The sequence below is a fragment of the Ranitomeya imitator genome, chromosome 1 (genome assembly GCF_032444005.1).
Source record: "Ranitomeya imitator isolate aRanImi1 chromosome 1, aRanImi1.pri, whole genome shotgun sequence".
Taxonomy (NCBI): domain Eukaryota; kingdom Metazoa; phylum Chordata; class Amphibia; order Anura; family Dendrobatidae; genus Ranitomeya; species Ranitomeya imitator.
The window spans coordinates 220,541,134-220,566,811 of record NC_091282.1 but is presented as its reverse complement, the minus strand read 5'-3'; positions in this window follow the sequence as shown (position 1 = coordinate 220,566,811).

The window sequence follows — 25,678 nt, the reverse complement described above, 5'->3', positions numbered from 1 at the left end:
TTAGTGGAAAAAAAAAATATTTTTTTTATTGTCCCTACCTATGGGGGTGACAAAGGGGGGGGGGTCATTTACTTTTTTTTTTATTTTGATCACTGAGATATAACCTATCTCAGTGATCAAAATTCACTCTGGAACGAATCTGCCAGCCGGCAGATTCGGCGGGCGCACTGCACATGCTCCCGCCATTTTGGAAGATGGCGGCGCCCAGGAAAGAAGACGGACGGTCCCCGGGAGGCCAGGTAAGTATAAGGGGGGGAGATCAGGGCACGGGGGGGGCGTCGAAGCACGGGGGGGTGGACCGGAACACAGGGGGGTGGATTGGAGCACGGAGTGGGGGATCGCTGTGCGGGCGGGTGGATCGGAGCACGGGGGGGGGGAATCGCTGTGCGGGGGGGGGATCGCTGTGCGGGGGGGGGATCGCTGTGCGGGGGGGATCGGAGTGCGGGGGGGTTTGATTGGAGCACGGGGGGAGCGGGCAGGAGGACGGGGGAGCGGAGCACAGGACCGAGGGGAGCAGACCGCAGATCGGGGGGCTGGGGGGGCGATCGGAGGAGTGGAGTGGGTGCACATTAGTGTGTCCAGCCATGGCCGATGATATTGCAGCATCGGCCATGGCTGGATTGTAATATTTCACCATTTTTTAGGTGAAATATTACAAATCACTCTGATTGGCAGTTTCACTTTCAACAGCCAATCAGAGCGATCGTAGCCACGGGGGGGTGAAGCCACCACCCCTGGGCTAAACTACCACTCCCCCTGTCCCTGCAGATCGGGTGAAATGGGAGTTAACCCTTTCACCCGATCTGCAGGGACGCGATCTTTCCATGACGCATATGCTGCGTCATGGGTCGGAATGGCACCGACTTTCATGACGCAGCGTATGCGTCAAAGGTCGGGAAGGGGTTAATCTCCCACTGTTTTTTTTTTTCAGGGAGACGTTAGAAGCAAAATAAAATGAAATGATTTTTTCAGGAAGAATTTAGAAACCAAATAAAATAAAATGATTTTTTCAGGGAGAATTTAGAAACCAAATAAAAAAAAATTGGCTTTCTATGGCCCACTGAGTGAGAGATGGCACACACAGAAATCAGGAGTGGCACACAAGCCCAGAGGCCAATATTTTTCTCCCACTGATTGATTTATTGATTTTTTCAGGTAGAATTTAGAACCCAAATCAAGCAAAAAAATAAATAGGCTTTCTATGGCCCACTGAGTGAGAGATGGCACACACAGGAGTCAGGAGTGGCACACAAGCCCAGAGGCCAATATTTTTCTCCCACTGATTGATTTATTGATTTTTTCAGGTAGAATTTAGAACCCAAATCAACCAAAAAAATAAATAGGCTTTCTATGGCCCACTGAGTGAGAGATGGCACACAAAGGAGTCAGGAGTGGCACACAAGCCCAGATGCCAATATTTTTCTCCCACTGATTTATTTATTGATTTTTTCAGGTAGAATTTAGAACCCAAATCAAACAAAAAAATAAATAGGCTTTCTATGGCCCACTGAGTGAGAGATGGCACACACAGGAGTCAGGAGTGGCACACAAGCCCAGAGGCCAATATTTTTCTCCCACTGATTGATTTATTGAATTTTTCAGGTAGAATTTAGAACCCAAATCAAGCAAAAAAATTAATAGGCTTTCTATGGCCCACTGAGTGAGAGATGGCACACACAGGAGTCAGGAGTGGCACACAAGCCCAGAGGCCAATATTTATCTCCCACTGATTGATTTATTGATTTTTTCAGGTAGAATTTAGAACCCAAATCAATCAAAAAAATAAATAGGCTTTCTATGGCCCACTGAGTGAGAGATGGCACACACAGGAGTCAGGAGTGGCACACAAGCCCAGAGGCCAATATTTTTCTCCCACTGATTGATTTATTGAATTTTTCAGGTAGAATTTAGAACCCAAATCAAGCAAAAAAATAAATAGGCTTTCTATGGCCCACTGAGTGAGAGATGGCACACAAAGGAGTCAGGAGTGGCACACAAGCCCAGATGCCAATATTTTTCTCCCACTGATTTATTTATTGATTTTTTCAGGTAGAATTTAGAACCCAAATCAAGCAAAAAAATAAATAGGCTTTCTATGGCCCACTGAGTGAGAGATGGCACACACAGGAGTCAGGAGTGGCACACAAGCCCAGAGGCCAATATTTTTCTCCCACCGATTGATTTATTGATTTTTTCAGGTAGAATTTAGAACCCAAATCAAGCAAAAAAATAAATAGGCTTTCTATGGCCCACTGAGTGAGAGATGGCACACACAGGAGTCAGGAGTGGCACACAAGCCCAGAGGCCAATATTTATCTCCCGCTGATTGATTTAGTGATTTTTTCAGGGAGAATTTAGAACCCAAATCAAGCAAAAAAATAAATAGGCTTTCTATGGCCCACTGAGTGAGAGATGGCACACACAGGAGTCAGGAGTGGCACACAAGCCCAGAGGCCAATATTTATCTCCCACTGATTGATTTATTGATTTTTTCTGGTAGAATTTAGAACCCAAATCAACCAAAAAAATAAATAGGCTTTCTATGGCCCACTATTTGAGAGAGAGAGAGAGATGGCACACCCAGGAGTCAAGACTGGCACACAAGCAGAAAGGGCAATATTAATCTCCCACTGATTTTTTTTTTTCAGGGAGACTTTAGAAACAAAATAAAATAAAATGATTTTTTCAGGAAGAATTTAGAAACCAAATAAAATAAAATGATTTTTTTCAGGGAGAATTTAGAAACCAAATTAAAAAAAATAGGCTTTCTATGGCCCACTGAGTGAGAGATGGCACACACAGGAGTCAGGAGTGGCACACAAGCCCAGAGGCCATTATTTATCTCCCACTGATTGATTTAGTGATTTTTTCAGGTAGAATTTAGAACCCAAATCAAGCAAAAAAATAAATAGGCTTTCTATGGCCCACTATTTGAGAGAGAGAGAGAGATGGCACACCCAGGAGTCAAGACTGGCACACAAGCAGAAAGGGCAATATTAATCTCCCACTGTTTTTTTTTTTTTTTCAGGGAGACTTTAGAAACAAAATAAAATAAAATGATTTTTTCAGGAAGAATTTAGAAACCAAATAAAATAAAATGATTTTTTCAGGGAGAATTTAGAAACCAAATAAAAAAAACTTGGCTTTCTATGGCCCACTGAGTGAGAGATGGCACACACAGGAGTCAGGAGTGGCACACAAGCCCAGAGGCCAATATTTTTCTCCCACTGATTGATTTATTGATTTTTTCAGGTAGAATTTAGAACCCAAATCAAGCAAAACAATAAATAGGCTTTCTATGGCCCACTGATTGAGAGATGGCACACACAGGAGTCAGGAGTGGCACACAAGCCCAGAGGCCAATATTTTTCTCCCACTAATTGATTTATTGATTTTTTCAGGTAGAATTTAGAACCCAAATCAAGCAAAAAAATAAATAGGCTTTCTATGGCCCACTGAGTGAGAGATGGCACACACAGGGATGGCACTCTAGCAGAAATGCCAATCTTAATCTCCCCAAAAAAAAAAAACAGGGACTGTCCTACAATTACTATCTCCCTGCAGTAATCTCAGCCAGGTATGGCAGGCAGCAATAAGGAGTGGACTGATGCACAAATGAACTAAAAAGTGTGGACAAACAAAAAAGATAGCTGTGCAGAAAGGAAGGAACAAGAGGATTTGTGCTTTGAAAAAAGCAGTTGGTTTGCACAGCGGCGTACACACAGCAATGCAGCTATCAGGGAGCCTTCTAGGGCAGCCCAATGAGCTACAGCGCTGAGAAAAAAAAAAATGTAGCTTCCACTGTCCCTGCACACCGAAGGTGGTGTTGGACAGTGGAAATCGCTACAGCACAAGCGGTTTGGGGGTTAATGGACCCTGCCTAACGCTATCCCTGCTTCTGACGAAGCGGCAGCAACCTCTCCCTAAGCTCAGATCAGCAGCAGTAACATGGCGGTCGGCGGGAACGCCCCTTTATAGCCCCTGTGACGCCGCAGACAGCAAGCCAATCACTGCAATGCCCTTCTCTAAGATGGTGGGGACCAGGACCTATGTCATCACGCTGCCCACACTCTGCGTTCACCTTCATTGGCTGAGAAATGGCGCTTTTCACGTCATTGAAACGCGACTTTGGCGCGAAAGTCGCGTACCGCATGGCCGACCCCGCACAAGGGTCGGATCGGGTTTCATGAAACCCGACTTTGCCAAAAGTCGGCGACTTTTGAAAATGAACGACCCGTTTCGCTCAACCCTAGCCGCGACGTCATTCTCATTCACTAAACTCCTAATTCTAGGAATTTAGGACCTGCGAATGACGTCGCGGCTTCTGATTGGTCGCGTGGCGGTCACATGAGCGGCACGCGACCAATCAGAAGCCGCGATGTCATTCGCAGGTCCTAAACGCGCTCATTTTAAACAAAGAAGCCTGACGGTTACCAGCGTGATGTCCAGGGGCCGCCGGAGAGGTGAATATATCAATATTTTTTATTTTAATTCTTTATTTTACACATTAATATGGATCCTAGACCCTGGGAACCATCAGGATACCTTCCGATACTTGGTGTCCCATTGACTTGTATTGGTATCGGATATCGGTATCGGCGATATCCGATATTTTTCGGGTATCGGCCGATACTATCCGATACCGATACTTTCAAGTATCGGACGGTATCGCTCAACACTAGTTAATAATCAAAAGTACCAATGGTATAGTGTAATATTAACAAAAGCAATATTTCTGCAAAAAGAACTGTTCTACAAAGGTTGGTGTTAGTAATGTCTGGTGTCACAAGGGTATACGATAAAGCATTTTAATTGTTTGTGATTAGTGTTGAGCGATACCGTCCGATACTTGAAAGTATCGGTATCGGATAGTATCGGCCGATACCCGAAAAGTATCGGATATCGCCGATACCGATATCTGATACCAATACAAGTCAATGGAATACCAAGTATCGGAAGGTATTCTGATGGTTCCCAGGGTCTGAAGGAGAGGAAACTCTCCTTCAGACCCTGGGATCCATATTAATGTGTAAAATAAAGAATAAAAATAAAAATGTTGATATATTCACCTCTCCGGCGGCCCCTGGACATCACGCGGGTAACCGGCAGGCTTCTTTGTTTAAAATGAGCGCGTTTAGGACCTGAGGAATGACGTCGCGGCTTCTGATTGGTCGCGTGCCGCCCATTTGACCGCGACCAATCAGAAGCCGCGACGTCATTCCTCAGGTCCTAAATTCCTAGAATGAGGAGTTTAGTGCCTGAGAATGACGTCGCGGCTTCTGATTGGTCGCGTCGCGGTCACATGAGCGGCACGCGACCAATCAGAAGCCGTGACATCATTCCTCAGGTCCTAAACGCGCTCATTCTAGGAATTTAGGGCCTGAGGAATGACGTCGCGGCTTCTGATTGGTCGCGTTGCGGTCACATGGGCGGCACGCGACCAATCAGAAGCCGCGACGTCATTCCTCAGGTCCTAAACGCGCTCATTTTAAACAAAGAAGCCTGCCGGTTACCCGCGGTGATGTCCAGGGGCCGCCGGAGAGGTGAATATATCAATATTTTTTATTTTAATTCTTTATTTTACACCTCACTATGGATCCGATACCGATACCCGATACCACAAATGTATTGGATCTCGGTATCGGAATTCCGATACCGCAAGTATCGGCCGACACCCGATACTTGCGGTATCGGAATGCTCAACACTATTTGTGATATATTAAATATAAATTAGATGACAAACAGAATACTAGAATTTTTAGAGTTAAACAAACATTGCAATTATTAAAAGAGCAAAAAAGGGTCCATACCTTAGAGCAGGCATGGTGGCTTTCCATGCGGCCCACAGGAAGGTCACCAGAGTCTGCAATGCCCAGGTGGCAGCCGTATCCTGCTATCTGCCGGCCCTTTAACCTCAAGTGCACGGTACGCACCGTTCATTACAGAACGCTGTCTGCCCTGCACATGAATTATAACTTCATCGGGGTGGGTGGGGTTAGCTGCCAATGCACTCTATTCCTCGTGTCCCGGAAGATGAGCTGATGACAGAGAGTCCAGAGCGATCTCTGTGCTGGCTGTTCTGTGCCTGTCTGCAGGTGATCTGTGCCCCTCAGCTATGTTCCCCCTGTGATCACTGCACCCCCCGCTATGTGCCCCAATATGATCTCTTTGCCCCCCAACTATAAGCCCCCTGTGATCGCTGTGCCTCCCAGGTATGTGCCCCCATGTCATCTCTGTGCCCCCTCTGTGATCCCTGTGCCCCAGCTATGTGCCCCCTGTGATTTCTGTGCCCCCAGTGATCTCTGTGCCTCCTGTGATCTCTCTGCCCCCCACAGCTATATGCCCCCTGTGATTTCTGTGCCCTCCAGCTATATGCCACTATGCTCTCTGTACCCCTAGCTATGTGTCCCCTGTGAACTCTGTTCCCCCTGTTATCTCTCTGTCCATCCAGCTATATGCCCCCTGTGATTTCTGTGCCCTCTAGCTATATGCCCCACCTGTGATTTCTGTGCCCTCCAGCTTTATACCCTCCGTGTGATCTCTGTGCCCCCAGCTATGTGCATCCCTGTGATCTCTGTGGCTTCCAGCTTTGTGCCCCCATGTGATCTATGTGCACCCCTGTGATCCCTGTGCCCCTCTGTGATATTTGTGCTCCCATGTGATCTGTGCCCCCTATGATCTCTGTCCCCTCAAGCTATGTGCCCCCCAGCTCTGTGCCCCTTCGTGATCTGTGTCCCCCAGCTTTGTGCCCTTCATTGATCTTTGTGCCCCCTGTGATTTCTGTGCTCCCATGTGTTCTTCTTGCCACCCCTGGAAAAGCAGCTGTGGGAAGCAACATGATCAGTATCACCTAACATCATAGCTGCACCAAAGAGAAGCAGCTCCAGCCGTCACATTAAGGGTGAGTTACCATAATTAATTGTTTGACTAAATATACCAGGGTAATATTCAAGGTGATCATTTTTATGTGGCCCCCAAATGCTGCTTGAAATTTCCAAATGGCCCCCGGCTGGAAAAAGATTCCACACCCCTGCCTTAGAGCAACGACAACAGGGATGTATGGTGTCATACAGTTGCTGTTTGAAAGGGTAATCCTGAACAAAAGACCTCCAGCAATTGATCATATGTTTGCACAGACATTTGACAAAAGTTATGCAACTTGTCCAGGTCCTGAAAAAAGTCACTGTAGAGGCAATGGAAGTAGTTTTGTTGGCCGTTGCAATACAGTACAATGACATGAACCTATATTCTTCTTCTCCTTCTCTGTTCCTCATGCCTTTTGTGCCACTTTTCATAGCCTTGAAATAAGACTTAACTTCAAAATCCTATGTACAATACATGTGCCATATGGATGACAAAAAAGGGACATTTGGATAACACAAGGACGTAAAAGTTGGACATATGGGTGTAATATGGTTATGAAAAATGGATATATGGAAAACAATATGGATGTAGAAATATCAGATTTTTCATACTCTTGCTTGAACCCAGTTTAAGGTAAAAAGACTGTGGGACTAAGGGCCATTGTTGGGTGTCTATGGTTATCAGTTATCCCCAGTTATCAGTTTGAATGGATTCCAATAGTGTGACTGTTTAATCATTTATATGCTGTGGTTGCTATTAAACTTGTGAGTCTTCTCATCACAGCAATATGCAGATGAGGTGGACTATGCATCTGAGGCGACACCATTACAGCACCATACAAATGTAGTGGATTACCCATCTGAGCCTACGTCATCACAGCAACATACATTTGTATTATGCATGTTGCCAAGAAGTTACATCAGCAAATGCAATAAAACAAAGACTCATTTCTTTTAATCTACTTCGAGAAGCCTCCCAGTCTTGGTTTTCAAGCGCACATATGATGACCACTGCAGCCAAACAGCAGTCAAGTGTATTTAATTATTTTACTCACATAGAGCATTAATTTCTGCAGCACTTTACAGACATCATCAAATCCCAACTTGCTGTATCCACCGCCATTTCTGATTGACTGGCTGTCTGGCTAAACAGAGACTTGGGGACCTCTGGAGCATCAGTGCTGCATTTAGGACAGATAAAAGAGAAGCTAAATTGCTTTGGTTCCCTAATCAAGACAGATCTGCAATTTTGTCGTAAACCACATGACAGCACTGATGTAAACCTCATGTTAGATGTTGTAAAAAATAGAATATACATGCTTCCATTAAAATGTTTTTGTGTATAAGAAAGTGTTATAGGCCTATTTCTGAACTATAAAGTTAACTGAACTGCACCTTAACTAATGCGATTAAAGTACAGTCATTTCAGTTCCATTCTGTATGGTAAAAAAAAGTTATAATTGCTACATGTATAATATGTATTAATGTCATAAACATAAAAGCCTCAGAACAAAATACAATGTCATGAATTAACTTTGCTGCAATGAGCTAAGCAGTGCCATAAGTAAATGCATAATTCTGTGCCATCTGACAAGCATTTACGTGCAGTTACACATCCATCAAGAGCTCGGTTCAGCTTGTAAATGTATTTCATTTTTTTAATCATAGGTACTGTAAATATTGATGAATGATTTTTGTGCAAAGGGGGATTCTATGGGAAGTAATTCATTTGTTTTCCAGCCAGACAACCCATGGGAAACTATTCTTGCAATCTCTTCATCTTTCCAAAAAGTAATTGTAAAAACACACTTAAAATCATAAACCAGGTAAAAATGGAAAAAAAGTCGTTATAGTAGTTACAATTCTTAGCAATTTTTTTCAATTTGCTTAAAAGATCAAGATTTTGCAAAGCATAGTATAGTTATTTTTAATTCAGTAAGGTATAATCCATGTATAGTATGTTAGGGGTCGAGTTCCCTCTTCTGCACAGGGGGAATCTCGGGCCTCCTCCGCTGCGGTCTCCCATTCTTGTCCAGCCGCAGTGGAGTCTGCTCAGCAACGACGTCGGTCCCAGCATCTTGCTCATTCTCACTCTGTTCTGAGAGTTACTGCTGCTTCTCCAGTCTCTGCTATTAAAGTCTGTGCTGGTCAGCAGCGAGCGGACTTCTCTGGGACTAAGTCCTTGTCTGCACGTACTGAGCAAGCCCAGCGTAAGGTCTCCCGTTGGAGATCGAGGGTCATGTGCTCAGGCTCTGCAGCACATTCCATTGGTCCTCTTGGCAGGTCCTAGAAGGGCAAAAGTGCTGTGGCCACTTCCTGTGCTGCTGCTATATAAACTGCGCATGACCGCACGGCCATGCGCTAGTATTGTCAAACAATTGCTAATGTGTGTATGTTGTGAGTGCAAGTCGTCCTTGGATACCCCTACCCTATAGTATGACTGTTCGCGGAAGGTGTATGGCTGCTACCTAGCGCCCGACTTATCCTACAGCACTAGTCACACATTATAGCGTCCAGTTGCTGTGACCGCCAGTACGGCGCCGTGCACTTCCTCTGTGCTTTCCTTACCCAAGCCTGGGTGGTTAGTGGCGTTCGTCAGTGCGGCACTGCATGCTCTTCTGTTTCATTTCACACCCAGTTGCGGTGTTGCGCCAGCAAGGGTCTAATCGGACTTCAATCCCAGTTGGGGTTGAGTTCGCTGACTACTTGCTCGCGCTTTAGGTGCGGTACCGCGGTCCTGTGCCTTAACAGGATTGCTTCTTTCACGCTGGGTGAGGTTAACCCACGCGTGTATACTCTAGTGTACCGCCATATAGTCTGCTAATTGCTAGCAGCAGGTTTTCACCTGCACGGTGGACCCCGGACTGCGAACGCATCTATACCATCTGTCTTGGTGCGTTCCGCCAGTCCTAACAGAATACTAGCATCAGGGTCTGGCTAGTAAATGGCGGACGACCAGCGTTTACAGCGGTACATCCAGCAGCTGGAGGGAAGGTTGGCGGCTCTTGAGCGTTCAACCTTAGCTGTGGATGTTACTGCTGTCGCTGTTCAGGCTGCAAGTGTGGCTGCAGCTACCTTGTCCACTGCCGCTCCTGTACCGACGCTATCTCGCCTCCCGCTAACAGAGAAATTTTCTGGTGACAGTAAGTCCTGTAGGGGTTTCGTGAGTCAGTGCTCAATACATCTCGAGCTTCTGGCCTCTCGTTTCCCTACAGAGCGGGCTAAGGTGGGCTTTATAATTTCCTTATTGTCGGACAGGGCGTTGCAGTGGGCTACGCCGCTGTGGGAGCGTGGCGATCATGTGGTGCAGAGTGCTCCGTTATTCCTGAGCACTCTGAAACAGGTCTTTCTAGGACCTCGTGTCACCCATGACACGGCGCTCCAACTGTTGGCACTGACTCAGGGCTCGTCCTTGGTCAGCCTTTTTGCCGTCCATTTCCGCACTCTGGCATCTGAGCTGGAGTGGTCAGATAAAGCCCTTATCCCTATATTTTGGAGGGGGCTGGCTGACCACGTTAAGGATGCTCTGGCCACTAGGGAGATTCCCGCCACACTGGAGGAGTTAATAGCAGTATCTACTCGCATTGACCTCCGTTTTCACGAGCGGAGGTTAGAGCGAGCCCAGTGTAGGCAGAGGTTTCGGCTGGCTCCCACCTTCGCCAAACCTTTGGAATCTCCAGTCCAGGCTCCTGAGTTCCAGGAACCTAAGGTGGTGGATCTAAGTCCCAGACCGCTCGTGCACTCCAGGGTTGCCATGTTTGCCAACAGTCAGGACATCTTGCCACCAGATGTCATCAGCGGTCGAGGAAACGTCAGCGTCTAGTGGTAGTAGGTGGAGTGGCACTAGACACTGCGACGTTTGCCTCCAAATTGTCCTTTAAGGGGACAATTACCTTTGGCTCATCCTCCCACTCGGTAGACCTCTGCGTGGATTCTGGGGCGAAGGGCAATTTTATGTCTTCTGCCTTCGCCCAACGTCACGCAATACCCCTGGTTATGCTATCTCAACCAGTAACGGTACGAGTGGTGAATGGGTCGACACTCCCCGCACAGATAACACATCAGACCATCCCTGTTACTCTGTCCCTGTCGCCATCCCATCAGGAGATTATTTCTCTGCTCGTCATTCCTGAGGGTATTGATGAGGTCCTGTTGGGGATACCTTGGCTACGGTACCACTCTCCTCACATCGAGTGGTCCTCAGGCAGAATTCTGGGATGGGGTGAATCATGTGGGGGTAGGTGTCACCGAGAGTGCGTTCAGGTTGCTACTACTGAGGTACCCGCAGATCTATCCTCTCTCCCCAAGCAATATTGGTCTTACGCAGACGTGTTCTCCAAGAAGGCGGCGGAGACCCTTCAGCCCCATCGCCCCTATGACTGTCCTATCGATCTCTTGCCTGGTGCGGAGCCTCCCCGGGGTCGAGTTTATCCGTTATCTCTCCCGGAGACGGAGGCCATGTCTCAGTACATTCAAGAGAATCTGGCAAGAGGGTTTATCAGGAAGTCAGTGTCACCTGCTGGGGCAGGGTTCTTCTTCGTGCAGAAGAAGAATGGGGAGCTACGTCCATGCATAGACTACAGGGGTCTTAACGCTATCACCGTTAAGAACAAGTATCCTTTGCCCTTGATATCTGAGCTCTTCGATAGGCTTCGGGGAGCAAGGGTATTTACTAAATTAGATCTGCGGGGTGCTTACAACCTGATTCGTGTCCGTGAGGGGGACGAATGGAAAACGGCGTTTAACACCAGAGATGGGCACTATGAGTATCTAGTGATGCCCTTCGGGCTCTGTAATGCCCCAGCCGTTTTTCAAGACTTTGTCAACGACATCTTCCGGGATATGCTTTCCACCTCAGTTGTAGTCTATCTGGATGATATTCTCATCTTTTCTCCAGATATTGACTCCCACCGGAGAGATGTTGGCAGAGTCTTCGACCTCCTACGGGCAAACTTTCTTTACGCTAAGTTGGAGAAGTGTATGTTTGAGCAGGAGTCTTTGCCGTTCCTGGGCTATATCATCTCCGCCCAGGGATTGGCTATGGATCCTGCCAAACTACAGGCTGTGATGGACTGGCAAGAGCCCCATTCTCTTAAAGCGGTGCAGCGCTTTATGGGGTTCATTAACTATTACCGCCAGTTCATTCCCCACTTCTCAACTCTGGTAGCTCCCTTGGTAGCCATCACCAAGAAGGGAGCGAATCCTAAATTGTGGTCGGAAGAGGTCTCCAAGGCCTTCACTTCTATTAAGTCCCACTTTGCTAGCGCTCCCATCTTACATCGTCCCGATGTGGATAAGCCATTCCTAATGGAGGTGGATGCCTCGTCCGTTGGTGCTGGAGCAGTCCTCTACCAGAAGGATGCTCAAGGTCGAAAGCATCCATGCTTCTTCTTCTCTAAGACTTTCTCGCCAGCGGAGAGAAACTACTCCATCGGGGATAGGGAGCTGCTAGCAATGAAGTTGGCCTTTTCAGAGTGGAGACATCTTCTGGAAGGTGCGCGGTTTCCCTTCCAGGTTTACACTGACCACAAAAATTTGGTCTACTTACAGACAGCCCAGCGGCTAAATTCTCGCCAAGCCCGATGGTCCTTGTTCTTTTCCCGGTTCCACTTTTCTCTTCATTTTCTCGCCGGGGAGAAGAATATTCGTGCTGATGCTCTCTCTCGCTCCCTTATGTCAACTGAAGAGGAGGAAGAGGAGCCTCGGCTTATTGTTCCCTCTGAGAGCCTGAGAACCGTAGCTCCGGTTTCGCTTGAGTCTGTGCCTCCGGGCAAGACATTTGTGCCCATTAATTTGCGACCGGAGGCTCTCTCTTGGGCTCATTCGTCCAGAGTGGGTGGACACTTTGGGACAAAGAGGACATCTGAGCTACTGGCGAGGACGTACTGGTGGCCGTATATGGCCCGGGATGTCAGGGATTATATTCTGGCATGTGTCTCCTGCGCCAAAAATAAATCTCTGTGTCAAAGGCCAGCTGGGTTGCTCTATCCCTTGCCGGTGGCAGATAGGCCCTGGGAGATGGTCGGGATGGACTTTGTCGTGGGTTTGCCCAAGTCTCGCGGCTGTACCATCATTTGGGTCATCACCGATCATTTCTCGAAAATGGTGCATTTGGTGCCGCTACCACGGTTACCTTCTGCACGGGCCTTGGCTGCGTTGTTCATTAAGCACATCTTCCGCCTACATGGTATGCCTGACAAAATTGTCAGTGACCGGGGTCCCCAGTTTGCGTCTCGGTTCTGGAGAGAGCTGTGTCGTCTTCTCAGTATTGAGTTGAATCTCTCTTCCGCTTATCATCCCGAGACGAATGGGTTGGTAGAGAGGGCCAACCAGACCTTGGTCACATACCTGCGACATTTTGTTTCAGCCAGGCAGGATGACTGGGCATCCTTGCTATCATGGGCAGAGTTTGCGCTGAACAACGCTGTAGCCGACTCCACTGGGCAAACCCCATTCCTCCTCAACTATGGTCAGCATCCACGGGTACCTGTGCCTATGCCCGTGTCTTCCGCAGACTCCAGGGTGGCAGACTGGGCTGTGGAGGCACAGGATATTTGGGACCGCACTCAGGATGCCATTCGGGCCTCTAAGGAGAGAATGAGGTCCTCCGCCCTGTCCTTTGCTCCAGGCGACTTGGTGTGGCTCTCCGCCCGTAACATCAGGCTGCGAGTTGAGTCCACTAAATTTGCTCCTCGCTACTTGGGTCCCTTCAAGGTCCTCGAACAGGTTAATCCTGTGGTCTACCGTCTGGCCCTTCCTCCATGCCTTGGTATCACCGACACCTTTCATGTGTCCCTCCTTAAGCCCGTATACATGTCTCGGTTTTCTGAGTCATCTGCCGCGACATCGGGTTCGTCTACGGACGATTTCGAGGTGAACGCTATCTTGGGGTGCAAGGTGGTACGTGGCAAAAAAAATTTTTGGGTGGACTGGAAGGGTTACGGCCCTGAGGATAGGTCCTGGGAGCCTGCTGAGCACATTCGGGCTCCGCAGCTCATTGCTGCCTTCGAACGTAGCGAGGCCCAAGGAGGGGGGGCCCTAGGAGGAGGGGTAATGTTAGGGGTCGAGTTCCCGCTTCTGCACAGGGGGGAATCTCGGGCCACCTCCGCTGCGGTCTCCCATTCTTGTCCAGCCGCAGTGGAGTCTGCTCAGCAACGACGTCGGTCCCAGCGTCTTGCTCATTCTCACTCTGTTCTGAGAGTTACTGCTGCTTCTCCAGTCTCTGCTATTAAAGTCTGTGCTGGTCAGCAGCGAGCGGACTTCTCTGGGACTAAGTCCTTGTCTGCACGTACTGAGCATGCCCAGCGTAAGGTCTCCCGTTGGAGATCGAGGGTCATGTGCTCAGGCTCTGCAGCACATTCCATTGGTCCTCTTGGCAGGTCCTAGAAGGGCAAAAGTGCTGTGGCCACTTCCTGTGCTGCTGCTATATAAACTGCGCATGACCGCACGGCCATGCGCTAGTATTGTCAAACAATTGCTAATGTGTGTATGTTGTGAGTGCAAGTCGTCCTTGGATACCCCTACCCTATAGTATGACTGTTCGCGGAAGGTGTATGGCTGCTACCTAGCGCCCGACTTATCCTACAGCACTAGTCACACATTATAGCGTCCAGTTGCTGTGACCGCCAGTATGGCGCCGTGCACTTCCTCTGTGCTTTCCTTACCCAAGCCTGGGTGGTTAGTGGCGTTCGTCAGTGCGGCACTGCATGCTCTTCTGTTTCATTTCACACCCAGTTGCGGTGTTGCGCCAGCAAGGGTCTAATCGGACTTCAATCCCATTTGGGGTTGAGTTCGCTGACTACTTGCTCGCGCTTTAGGTGCGGTACCGCGGTCCTGTGCCTTAACAGGATTGCTTCTTTCACGCTGGGTGAGGTTAACCCACGCGTGTATACTCTAGTGTACCGCCATATAGTCTGCTAATTGCTAGCAGCAGGTTTTCACCTGCACGGTGGACCCCAGACTGCAAACACATCTATACCATCTGTCTTGGTGCGTTCCGCCAGTCCTAACATAGTATTGCGGTAATATAGTTCGCAGAGCTGTAATCCTCAACCATTGACCAGTGGAAGCTGGTTAGGATTTCCACAGAAGATATGTATAGTACGAAGGGTCACTTTTAGCTCTCGTTCAGACAGTTATATTATTAGTGAGTATATTGTCCATTTACTCCATGCTCCGCACATTGATCCAATACAAACCAGTGTGACTGGGCACCACTAGACTGTGTGATGAAAATTGCAGCAGACACTAGTCTGATCTAATTTACAAGAAATACAGTGGGGCAAAAAAGTATTTAGTCAGTCAGCAATAGTGCAAGTTCCACCACTTAAAAAGATGAGAGGCGTCTGTAATTTACATCATAGATAGACCTCAACTATGGGAGACAAACTGAGAAAAAAAAATCCAGAAAATCACATTGGCTGTTTTTTTATCAATTTTTTTTGCATATTATGGTGGAAAATAAGTATTTGGTCAGAAACAAAATTTCATCTCAATACTTTGTAATATATCCTTTGTTGGCAATGACAGAGGTCAAACGTTTTCTGTAAGTCTTCACAAGGTTGCCACACACTGTTGTTGGTATGTTGGCCCATTCCTCCATCTCCTCTAGAGCAGTGATGTTTTTGGCTTTTCGCTTGGCAACACGGACTCCCTCCAAAGGTTTTCTATAGGGTTGAGATCTGGAGACTGGCTAGGCCACTCCAGGACCTTTTTAAGTGGTGGAACTTGCACTATTGCTGACTGACTAAATACTTTTTTGCCCCACTGTACTATAGAAAATATAGAAAATTTTACCTTCCTCTACCCCAATCCCTTTTGTACTAAAATGGTATTAATGTTCTCCAGAAATGAAAATCTGAACCACAAGTTCCTTTTCTATTATAAAGTTAAGAGTTGTCCTGGCTGATCAGAATGGGAGCATCACAACTTGGCATTAACCCCTTCATGACCCAGCCTATTTTGACCTTAAAGACCTTGCCGTTTTTTGCAATTCTGACCAGTGTCCTTTTATGAGGTAATAACTCAGGAACGCTTCAACGGATCCTAGCGGTTCTGAGACTGTCTTTTCGTGACATATTGGGCTTCATGTTAGTGGTAAATTTAGGTCAATAAATTCTGCGTTTATTTGTGATAAAAACGGAAATTTGGCGAAAATTTTGAAAATTTCGCAATTTTCACATTTTGAATTTTTATTCTGTTAAATCAGAGAGATATGTGACACAAAATAGTTAATAAATAACATTTCCCACATGTTTACTTTACATCAGCACAATTTTGGAAACAAAATTTTTTTTTGTTAGGAAGTTATAAGGGTTAAAATTTGACCAGCGATTTGTCATTTTTACAACGAAATTTACAAAACCATTTTTTTTACGGACCAACTCACATTTGAAGTCAGTTTGAGGGGTCTATATGGCTGAAAATACCCAAAAGTGACACCATTATAAAAACTGCACCCCTCAAGGTACTCAAAACCACATTCAAGAAGTTTATTAACCCTTCAGGTGCTTCACAGCAGCAGAAGCAACATGGAAGGAAAAAATGAACATTTAACTTTTTAGTCACAAAAATTATCTTTTAGCAACAATTTTTTTATTTTCCCAATGGTAAAAGGAGAAACTGAACCACGAAAGTTGTTGTCCAATTTATCCTGAGTACGCTGATACCTCATATGTGGGGGTAAACCACTGTTTGGGCGCACGGCAGGGCTTGGAAGGGAAGGAGCGCCATTTGACTTTTTGAATCAAAAATTGGCTGCACTCTTTAGCGGACACCATGTCACGTTTGGAGAGCCCCCGTGTGCCTAAAAATTGGAGCTCCCCCACAAGTGACCCCATTTTCGAAACTAGACGCCCCAAGGAACTTATCTAGATGCATAGTGAGCACTTTGAACCCCCAGGTGCTTCACAAATTGATCCGTAAAAATGAAAAAGTACTTTTTTTTCACAAAAAAATTCTTTTAGCCTCAATTTTTTCATTTTCACATGGGCAACAGGATAAAATGGATCATAAAATGTGTTGGGCAATTTCTCCTGAGTACGCCGATACCTCATATGTGGGGGTAAACCACTGTTTGGGCACATGGTAAGGCTCGGAAGGGAAGGAGCGCCATTTGACTTTTTGAATGAAAAATTATTTCCATCGTTAGCGGACACCATGTCGCGTTTGGAGAGCTCCTGTGTGCCTAAACATTGGCGCTCCCCCACAAGTGACCCCATTTTGGAAACTAGACCCCCCAAGGAACTTATTTAGATGCCTAGTGAGCACTTTAAACCCTCAGGTGCTTCACAAATTGATCTGTAAAAATGAAAAAGTACATTTTTTTCACAAAAAAATTCTTTTCGCCTCAATTTTTTTCATTTTCACATGGGCAGTAGGATAAAATGGATCATAAAATTTGTTGGGCAATTTCTCCCGAGTATGCCGATACCTCATATGTGGGGGTAAACCACTGTTTGGGCACACGGCAGGGCTCGGAAGGGAAGGAGCGCCATTTGACTTTTTGAATGAAAAATTATTTCCATCGTTAGCGGACACCATGTCGCGTTTGGAGAGCCCCTGTGTGCCTATGCATTGGAGCTCCCCCACAAGTGACCCCATTTTGGAAACTAGACCCCCCAAGGAACTTATCTAGATGCACATTGAGCACTTTAAACCCCCAGGTGCTTCACAGAAGTTTATAACGCAGAGCCATGAAAATAAAAAATAATTTTTCTTTCCTCAAAAATGATTTTTTAGCCTGGAATTTCCTATTTTGCCAAGGATAATAGGAGAAACTGGACCCCAAATATTGTTGTCCAGTTTGTCCTGAGTACGCTGATACCCCATATGTGGGGGTAAACCACTGTTTGGGCGCACGGCAGGGCTCGGAAGGGATGGCACGCCATTTGGCTTTTTAAATGGAAAATTAGCTCCAATCATTAGCGGACACCATGTCACGTTTGGAGAGCCCCTGTGTGCCTAAACATTGGAGATCCCCCAGAAATGACCCCATTTTGGAAACTAGACCCCCAAAGGAACTAATCTAGATGTGTGGTGAGGACTTTGAACCCCCAAGTGCTTCACAGAAGTTTATAACGCAGAGCCATGAAAATAAAAAAAAAAAATTATTTTCTCAAAAATGATCTTTTAGCCTGCAATTTTTTATTTTACAAAGGGTAACAGGAGAAATTTGACCCCAAAAGTTGTTGTCCAGTTTCTCCTGAGTACGCTGATACCCCATATTTGGGGGTAAACCACTGTTTGAGCACATGCCGGGGCTCGGAAGTGAAGTAGTGACATTTTGAAATGCAGACTTTGATGGAATGCTCTGTGGGCGTCACGTTGCGTTTGCAGAGCCCCTGATGTGGCTTAACAGTAGAAACCCCCCACAAGTGACCCCATTTTGCAAACTAGACCCCGAAAGGAACTTATCTAGATGTGTGGTGAGCACTTTGAACCCCCAAGTGCTTCATAGAAGTTTATAATGCAGAGCCGTGAAAATAATAAATACGTTTTCTTTCCTCAAAAATAATTATTTAGCCCAGAATTTTTTATTTTCCCAAGGGTAACAGGAGAAATTGGATCCCAAAAGTTGTTGTCCAGTTTCTCCTGAGTACGCTGATACCCCATATGTGGGGGTAAACCACTGTTTGGGCACATGCCGAGGCTCGGAAGTGAAGTAGTGATGTTTTGAAATGCAGACTTTGATGGAATGCTCTGTGGGCGTCACGTTGCGTTTGCAGAGCCCCTGATGTGGCTTAACAGTAGAAACCCCCCCACAAGTGACCCCATTTTGGAAACTAGACCACGAAAGGAACTTATCTAGATGTGTGGTGAGCACTTTGAACCCCCAAGTGCTTCACAGAAGTTTATAATGCAGAGCCGTGAAAATAATAAATACGTTTTCTTTCCTCAAAAATAATTATTTAGCCCAGAATTTTTTAATTTTCCCAAGGGTAACAGGAGAAATTTGACCCCAATATTTGTTGTCCAGTTTCTCCTGAGTACGGTGATACCCCATATGTGGGGGTAAACTACTGTTTGGGCACATGCTGGGGCTCGGAATTGAAGTAGTGACGTTTTGAAATGCAGACTTTGATGGAATGCTCTGCGGGCGTCACGTTGCGTTTGCAGAGCCCCTGATGTGCCTAAACAGTAGAAACCCCCCACAAGTGACCCCATTTTGGAAACTAGACCCCGAAAGGAACTTATCTAGATGTGTGGTGAGCACTTTGAACCCCCAAGTGCTTCATAGAAGTTTATAATGCAGAGCCGTGAAAATAAAAAATCATTTTTCTTTCCTCAAAAATGATGTTTTAGCAAGCATTTCTTTATTTTCACAAGGGTAACAGGAGAAATTGGACCCCAGTAATTGTTGCGCAGTTTGTCCTGAGTATGCTGGTACCCCATATGTGGGGGTAAACCACTGTTTGGGTGCACGTCGGGGCTCAGAAGTGAGGGAGCACCATTTGAATTTTTGAATACAAGATTGGCTGGAATCAATGGTGGCGCCATGTTGCGTTTGGAGACCCCCTGATGTGCCTAAACAGTGGAAACCCCTCAATTCTAACTCAAACACACCCCTAACCCTTATCCCAACTGTAGCCGTAACCCTAATCACAACCCTAACCCCAACACACCCGTAACCCCAACACACCCCTAACCACAACCCTAATTCCAACCCAACCCTAGCCCTAAGGCTATGTGCCAACGTTGCGGATTCGTATGAGATTTTTCAGCACCATTTTTGAAAAATCCGCGGGTAAAAGGCACTGCGTTTTACCTGCGGATTTACCGCGGATTGCCAGTGTTTTTTGTCCGGATTTCACCTGCGGATTCCTATTGAGGAACAGGTGTAAAACGCTGCGGAATCCGCACAAAGAATTGACATGCTGCGGAAAATACAACGCAGCGTTCCCGCGCGGTATTTTCCGCACCATGGGCACAGCGGATTTGGCTTTCCATATGTTTACATGGTACTGTAAACCTGATGGAACACTGCTGCGGATCCGCAGCCAAATCCGCACCGTGTGCACATAGCCTAATTCTAAGGGTATGTGCACACGCTGCGGAAAACGCTGCGGATCCGCAGCAGTTTCCCATGAGTTTACAGTTCAATGCAAACCTATGGAAAACAAAAATCGCTGTACACATGCTGCAGAAAAACTGCACGGAAACGCAGCGGTTTACATTCCGCAGCATGTCACTTCTTTCTGCGGATTCCGCAGCGGTTTTACAACTGCTCAAATAGAAAATCGCTGTTGTAAAACCGCATTGAAATGCGCAGAAAAAACATGGTAAATCCGCCATAAATCCGCAGCGGTTTAGCACTGCAGATTTATCAAATCCACAGCGGAAAAATCCGCAGAGGACCAGAATATGTGTGCACATTCCTAACCCTACCCCTAACCCTAACCCAACCCCTAACCCTACCCCTAACCCTAACCCTACCCCTAACCCTACCCCTAACCCTACCCCTAACCCTAACCCTACCCCTAACCCTAACCCTAACCCTACCCCTAACCCTAGTTCTTACCCCAACCTTAGTGGAAAAAAAAAAAAATATATTTTTTTATTGTCCCTACCTATGGGGGTGACAAAGGGGGGGGGGGTCATTTACTTTTTTTTTTTATTTTGATCACTGAGATATAACCTATCTCAGTGATCAAAATTCACTCTGGAACGAATCTGCCGGCCGGCAGATTCGGCGGGCGCACTGCACATGCGCCCGCCATTTTGGAAAGAAGACGGACGGTCCCCGGGAGGCCAGGTAAGTATAAGGGGGGGGGGGGAGATCAGGGCACGGGGGGGGCGTAGGAGCACGGGGGCGGTGGATCGGAACACGGGGGGTGGATTGGAGCACGGAGTGGGGGATCGCTGTGCGGGCGGGTGGATCGGAGCACGGGGGGGGGGTCGCTGTGCGGGGGGAGGATCGCTGTGCGGGGGTGGGATCGGAGTGCGGGGGGGTTTGTTTGGAGCACGGGGGGTGTGATTGGAGCACGGGGGGAGCCGGCAGGAGGACGGGGGAGCGGAGCACAGGACGGAGGGGAGCGGACCACAGATCGGGGAGCTGGGGGGGCGATCGGAGGGGTGGGGTGGGTGCACATTAGTGTGTCCAGCCATGGCCGATGATATTGCAGCATCGGCCATGGCTGGATTGTAATATTTCACCATTTTTTTAGGTGAAATATTACAAATCGCTCTGATTGGCAGTTTCACTTTCAACAGCCAATCAGAGCGATCGTAGCCACGAGGGGGTGAAGCCACCCCCCCTGGGCTAAACTACCACTCCCCCTGTCCCTGCAGATCGGGTGAAATGGGAGTTAACCCTTTCACCCGGCCTGCAGGGACGCGATCTTTCCATGACGCATATGCTGCGTCATGGGTCGGAATGGCACCGACTTTCATGACGCAGCGTATGCGTCAAAGGTCGGGAAGGGGTTAACCCCTTCACCCACCAGGCCATTGTTCCTTTTTGTGTTTCTGTTTTTTTCTCCCCTTTTTCAAAGAGACATAACTTTTTTATTTTTCTGTCAATACGGCCATTTGAGGACTTCTTTTTTTGGGATGAGTTGTACTTTTGAACAACACCATTGGTTTTGCCATATCATGTAGTAGAAAACGGGAACAACATCCAAATGAGGTGAAGTTGCAAAAAAAGTGAAATTCCACAAATCTTTTTTTGTTTTTGTTTTTTATCATGTTCACCAAATGCTAAAACTGACCTGCCATTATGATTCTCCAGGTCATTATGAGTTCATAGACACCAAACATTTATACATTCTTTTTTATTTAAGTGGTGAAAAAAATGCCAAAGTTTGTTAAAAAAACAAAAAAGAATTGTGTTATTTTCTGAGACCCGTAGCTTCTGCATTTTTTGGAATCGGGTGCTGAGTGAGGGCATATTTTTAGCACGCCGAGCTGATGTTTTTAATGACACCCATTATTATATTTTAATGCAATGTTACAGTGACCCAAAAAAAGTAATTCTGTCGTTTTGCCTTTTTTTCTCTCTCTATGCCGTTTACCAATCGGATTAATTATTTTTATATATTGATATGTCGGGCGATTCTGAATGTGGTGATACCAGATATGTGCATTATTTTTTTAATTGTTTTATTTTGAATGGGGCGAATGGGGGTTGATTTAAACATATATATATATATATATATATATATATATATGTATTTTTTATTTCTTACTTCACACTGGCTTTAACAGTATCCATAGAAGACTAGAAGCTGCAATCATCCGATCGCCGATGCTATACAGAGCAGGGCTGCAGTCCTGCTCTATGTAGCAGAATTACTCACTTGCTATGAGCGCCGACTGTTGGGTGGCACTCATAGCAATATAGTAATGACAACCAGAGATTGACAGTAGCATTTAACAGGTTAACAGCCATAGGTGGATCGCGATCCCACCCGCAGCTCTTAGGAGCTCATGTCAGCTGTTTAAATCAGCTGACATGTGCAGGGAAAGATGTGGGCTCGGCGCCGGAGCCCACATCAAAGGGAGAGACCCGAGATGCGCTGTACATGCACGGCACTTGTCGTGAAGACATTAACATTATGGAAACAAACCCATAAAACACTGAAGAAACTGTACAGATAGTGTGTGACAGCTCAGCAATGAGGAAGATTAGTGTGCGAGGAAACGAAAGTTTCATGTACAGTGCCTTGCGAAACTATTTTGCCCCTGGAACTTTTCAACCTTTTCCCACATATCATGCTTCAAACATAAAGATACCAAATGTAAATTTTTTGTGAAGAATCAACAACAAGTGGAACACAATTGTGAAATTGAACAAAATTTATTGGTTATTTTAAATTTTTGTGGAAATTCAAAAACTGAAAAGTGGGGTGTGCAATATTATTCGTCCCCTTTAGCTTAATGCTTTGTTGTGCCACCTTTTGCTGTGAATACAGCTGCAAATTGCTTGGGGTATGTCTCTATCAGTTTTGTACATCGAGAGACTGAAATTCTTGCCCATTCTTTCTTGGCAAACAGCTCGAGCTCAGTGAGGTTTGATGGAGATCGTTTGTGAACAGCAGTTTTCAGCTCTTAATACAGATTCTCGATTGGATTGAGGTATGGACTTTGACTTGGCCATTCTAACATCTGGATACATTTATTTGTGAACCATTCCATTGTAGATTTTGCTTTACGTTTGGGATCATTGTCTTGTTGGAAGACAAATCTCTGTCCCAATCTCAGGTCTTTTGCAGACTCCAACAGGTTTTCTTCCAGAATGGTCCTGTATTTTCCATCCTCCCATCAATTTTAATCATCTTTCCTGCCCCTGCTGAAGAAAAGCAGGCCCAAACCATGATGCTTCGACCACCATGTTTGACAGTGGGGATGGTGTGTTCAGGGTGATGAGCTGTGTTGCCTTTACGCCAAACATATCATTTGGCCTTGTTGCTAAAAAGTTTGCTTTTGGTTTCATCTGACAAGAGCACCTTCTTCCACATGTTTGGTGTGTCTCCCAGGTGGCTTGTTGCAAATCTTAAACTACACTTTTTATGGATAGCTTTGAGAAATGGCTTTCTTCTTGCCAATCTTCCATAAAGGCCAGATTTGTGCAGTGTACGACTGATTGTTGTCCTATGGAAAGACTGTCCCACCTCAGCTGTAGATCTCTGCAGTTCATCCAGAGTGATCATGGGCCTCTTGGCTGCAACTCTGATCAGTCTACTCCTTGTTTGAGATGAAAGTTTAGTGGGACGGCCGGGTCTTGGTAGATTTGCAGTGGTATGATTCTCCTTCCATTTCAATATGATCGCTAGCACAGTGTTCCTTGGAATGTTTAAAGTTTTGGAAATCCTTTTGTATCCAAATCCAGCTTTAAACTTCTCCATAGCAGTATCATGGAACTGCCTGTTGTGTTCCTTGGTCTTCAAGATTCACTCTGTGCTTCAAACAGAACCCTGAGACTATCACAGAGCATGTGCATGTGACTTGATTTCACACAGGTGGATTATATTTATCATTCTTAGGCATTTAGGACAACATTGGATCATTCAGAGATCCACAATGAACTTCTGGAGTAAGTTTGCTGCACTGAAAGTAAAGGGGCAAAATAATATTGCACACCCCTCTTTTCAGTTTTTGAATTTCCAAAAAAATTTAAACTAACCAATAAATTTAATTTAATTTCCCAATTGTAGTATATAACATAGCCACGTAGTATATTGTAGAGCCATGTAGTATATTGCACAGGCACGTAGTATATTGCACAGCCACATAGTATATAACACAGTCACGTAGTGTATTGCACAGCTACATAGTGTATTGCACAGCTTTGTAGTATATTGGTCAGCGACGTAGTATATAGCAGAACCACGTAGTATATAACATAGCCACATAGTATATTGTAGAGGCACATAGTATATTGCATAGCTACGTAGTATATTCCACAGCCACGTAGTATATGACGGAGCCACGTAGTATATTGCACAGTAGATGTAGTATATAACAGAACTGACACATCCACATAGTATATTGCACAGCTACATAGTATTTAACTTAGAGCACGTAGTATATTGCACAGCCACGTTGTATATTACACCTTCACGTTGTATATTGCACAGTCACGTTGTATATTGCCCAGCTACATAGTATATAGCAGAGATGTTGTATATAACAGAGCCAACGCAGTATGGAACACAGCCCATGTAGTATATAGCAATGTGGGCACTATATGCGTGATTAAACAAGACTTAAAATAAAAAATAAACATATACTCACCCTCCGAAGGCCCCTTGAAGTCCTGGCGCCTGTGTGCTGTGCACGCGGCAGCTTCCGGTCCCAGGGTTGATATGAGCGCAGGACCTGTGATGACATCGCGGTCACATGACCGTGACGTCACGGCAGGTCCTTCTCGTACAGCATCCTTGGCTGCCGCTTGCACTGCCGAGAACAGGGTGCCACGTCGGAGGGTGAGAATAACCTTTTTTATTATTATTATTTGTAACATTAGATCTGTTTACTATTGATGCTGCATACGCAGCATCAATAGTAAAAAGTTGGTCACACAGTGTTAATAGCTGTGTTAACGAAGTGCGTTACACCGCAATCCGTTAACACTGGCATTAACCCTGTGTGAGCGCTCAGCGCTGACTGCAGGGCATTAAAGCAACGGCCATTTCACTGCCAGACTATGGCCATCGCTGATTGGTCGTGGCAATGGTCGTGGGCGTTTTGCCACGACCAATCAGTGACTTGGATTTCCATGACAGACAGAGGCCGCGACCAATGAATATCATTGATAGCCTGACAGAAAGACAGACAGACAGAAAGACGGACGTGACCCTTAGACAATCATATAGTAGATGTGTATATACAGTGGGGCAAAAAAGTATTTAGTCAGTCAGCAATAGTGCAAGTTCCACCACTTAAAAAGATGAGAGGCGTCTGTAATTTACATCATAGGTAGACCTCAACTATGGGAGACAAACTGAGAAAAAAAAATCCAGAAAATCACATTGTCTGTTTTTTTAACATTTTATTTGCATATTATGGTGGAAAATAAGTATTTGGTCAGAAACAAAATTTCATCTCAATACTTTGTAATATATCCTTTGTTGGCAATGACAGAGGTCAAACGTTTTCTGTAAGTCTTCACAAGGTTGCCACACACTGTTGTTGGTATGTTGGCCCATTCTTCCATGCAGATCTCCTCTAGAGCAGTGATGTTTTTGGCTTTTCGCTTGGCAACACGGACTTTCAACTCCCTCCAAAGGTTTTCCATAGGGTTGAGATCTGGAGACTGGCTAGGCCACTCCAGGACCTTGAAATGCTTCTTACGAAGCCACTCCTTCGTTGCCCTG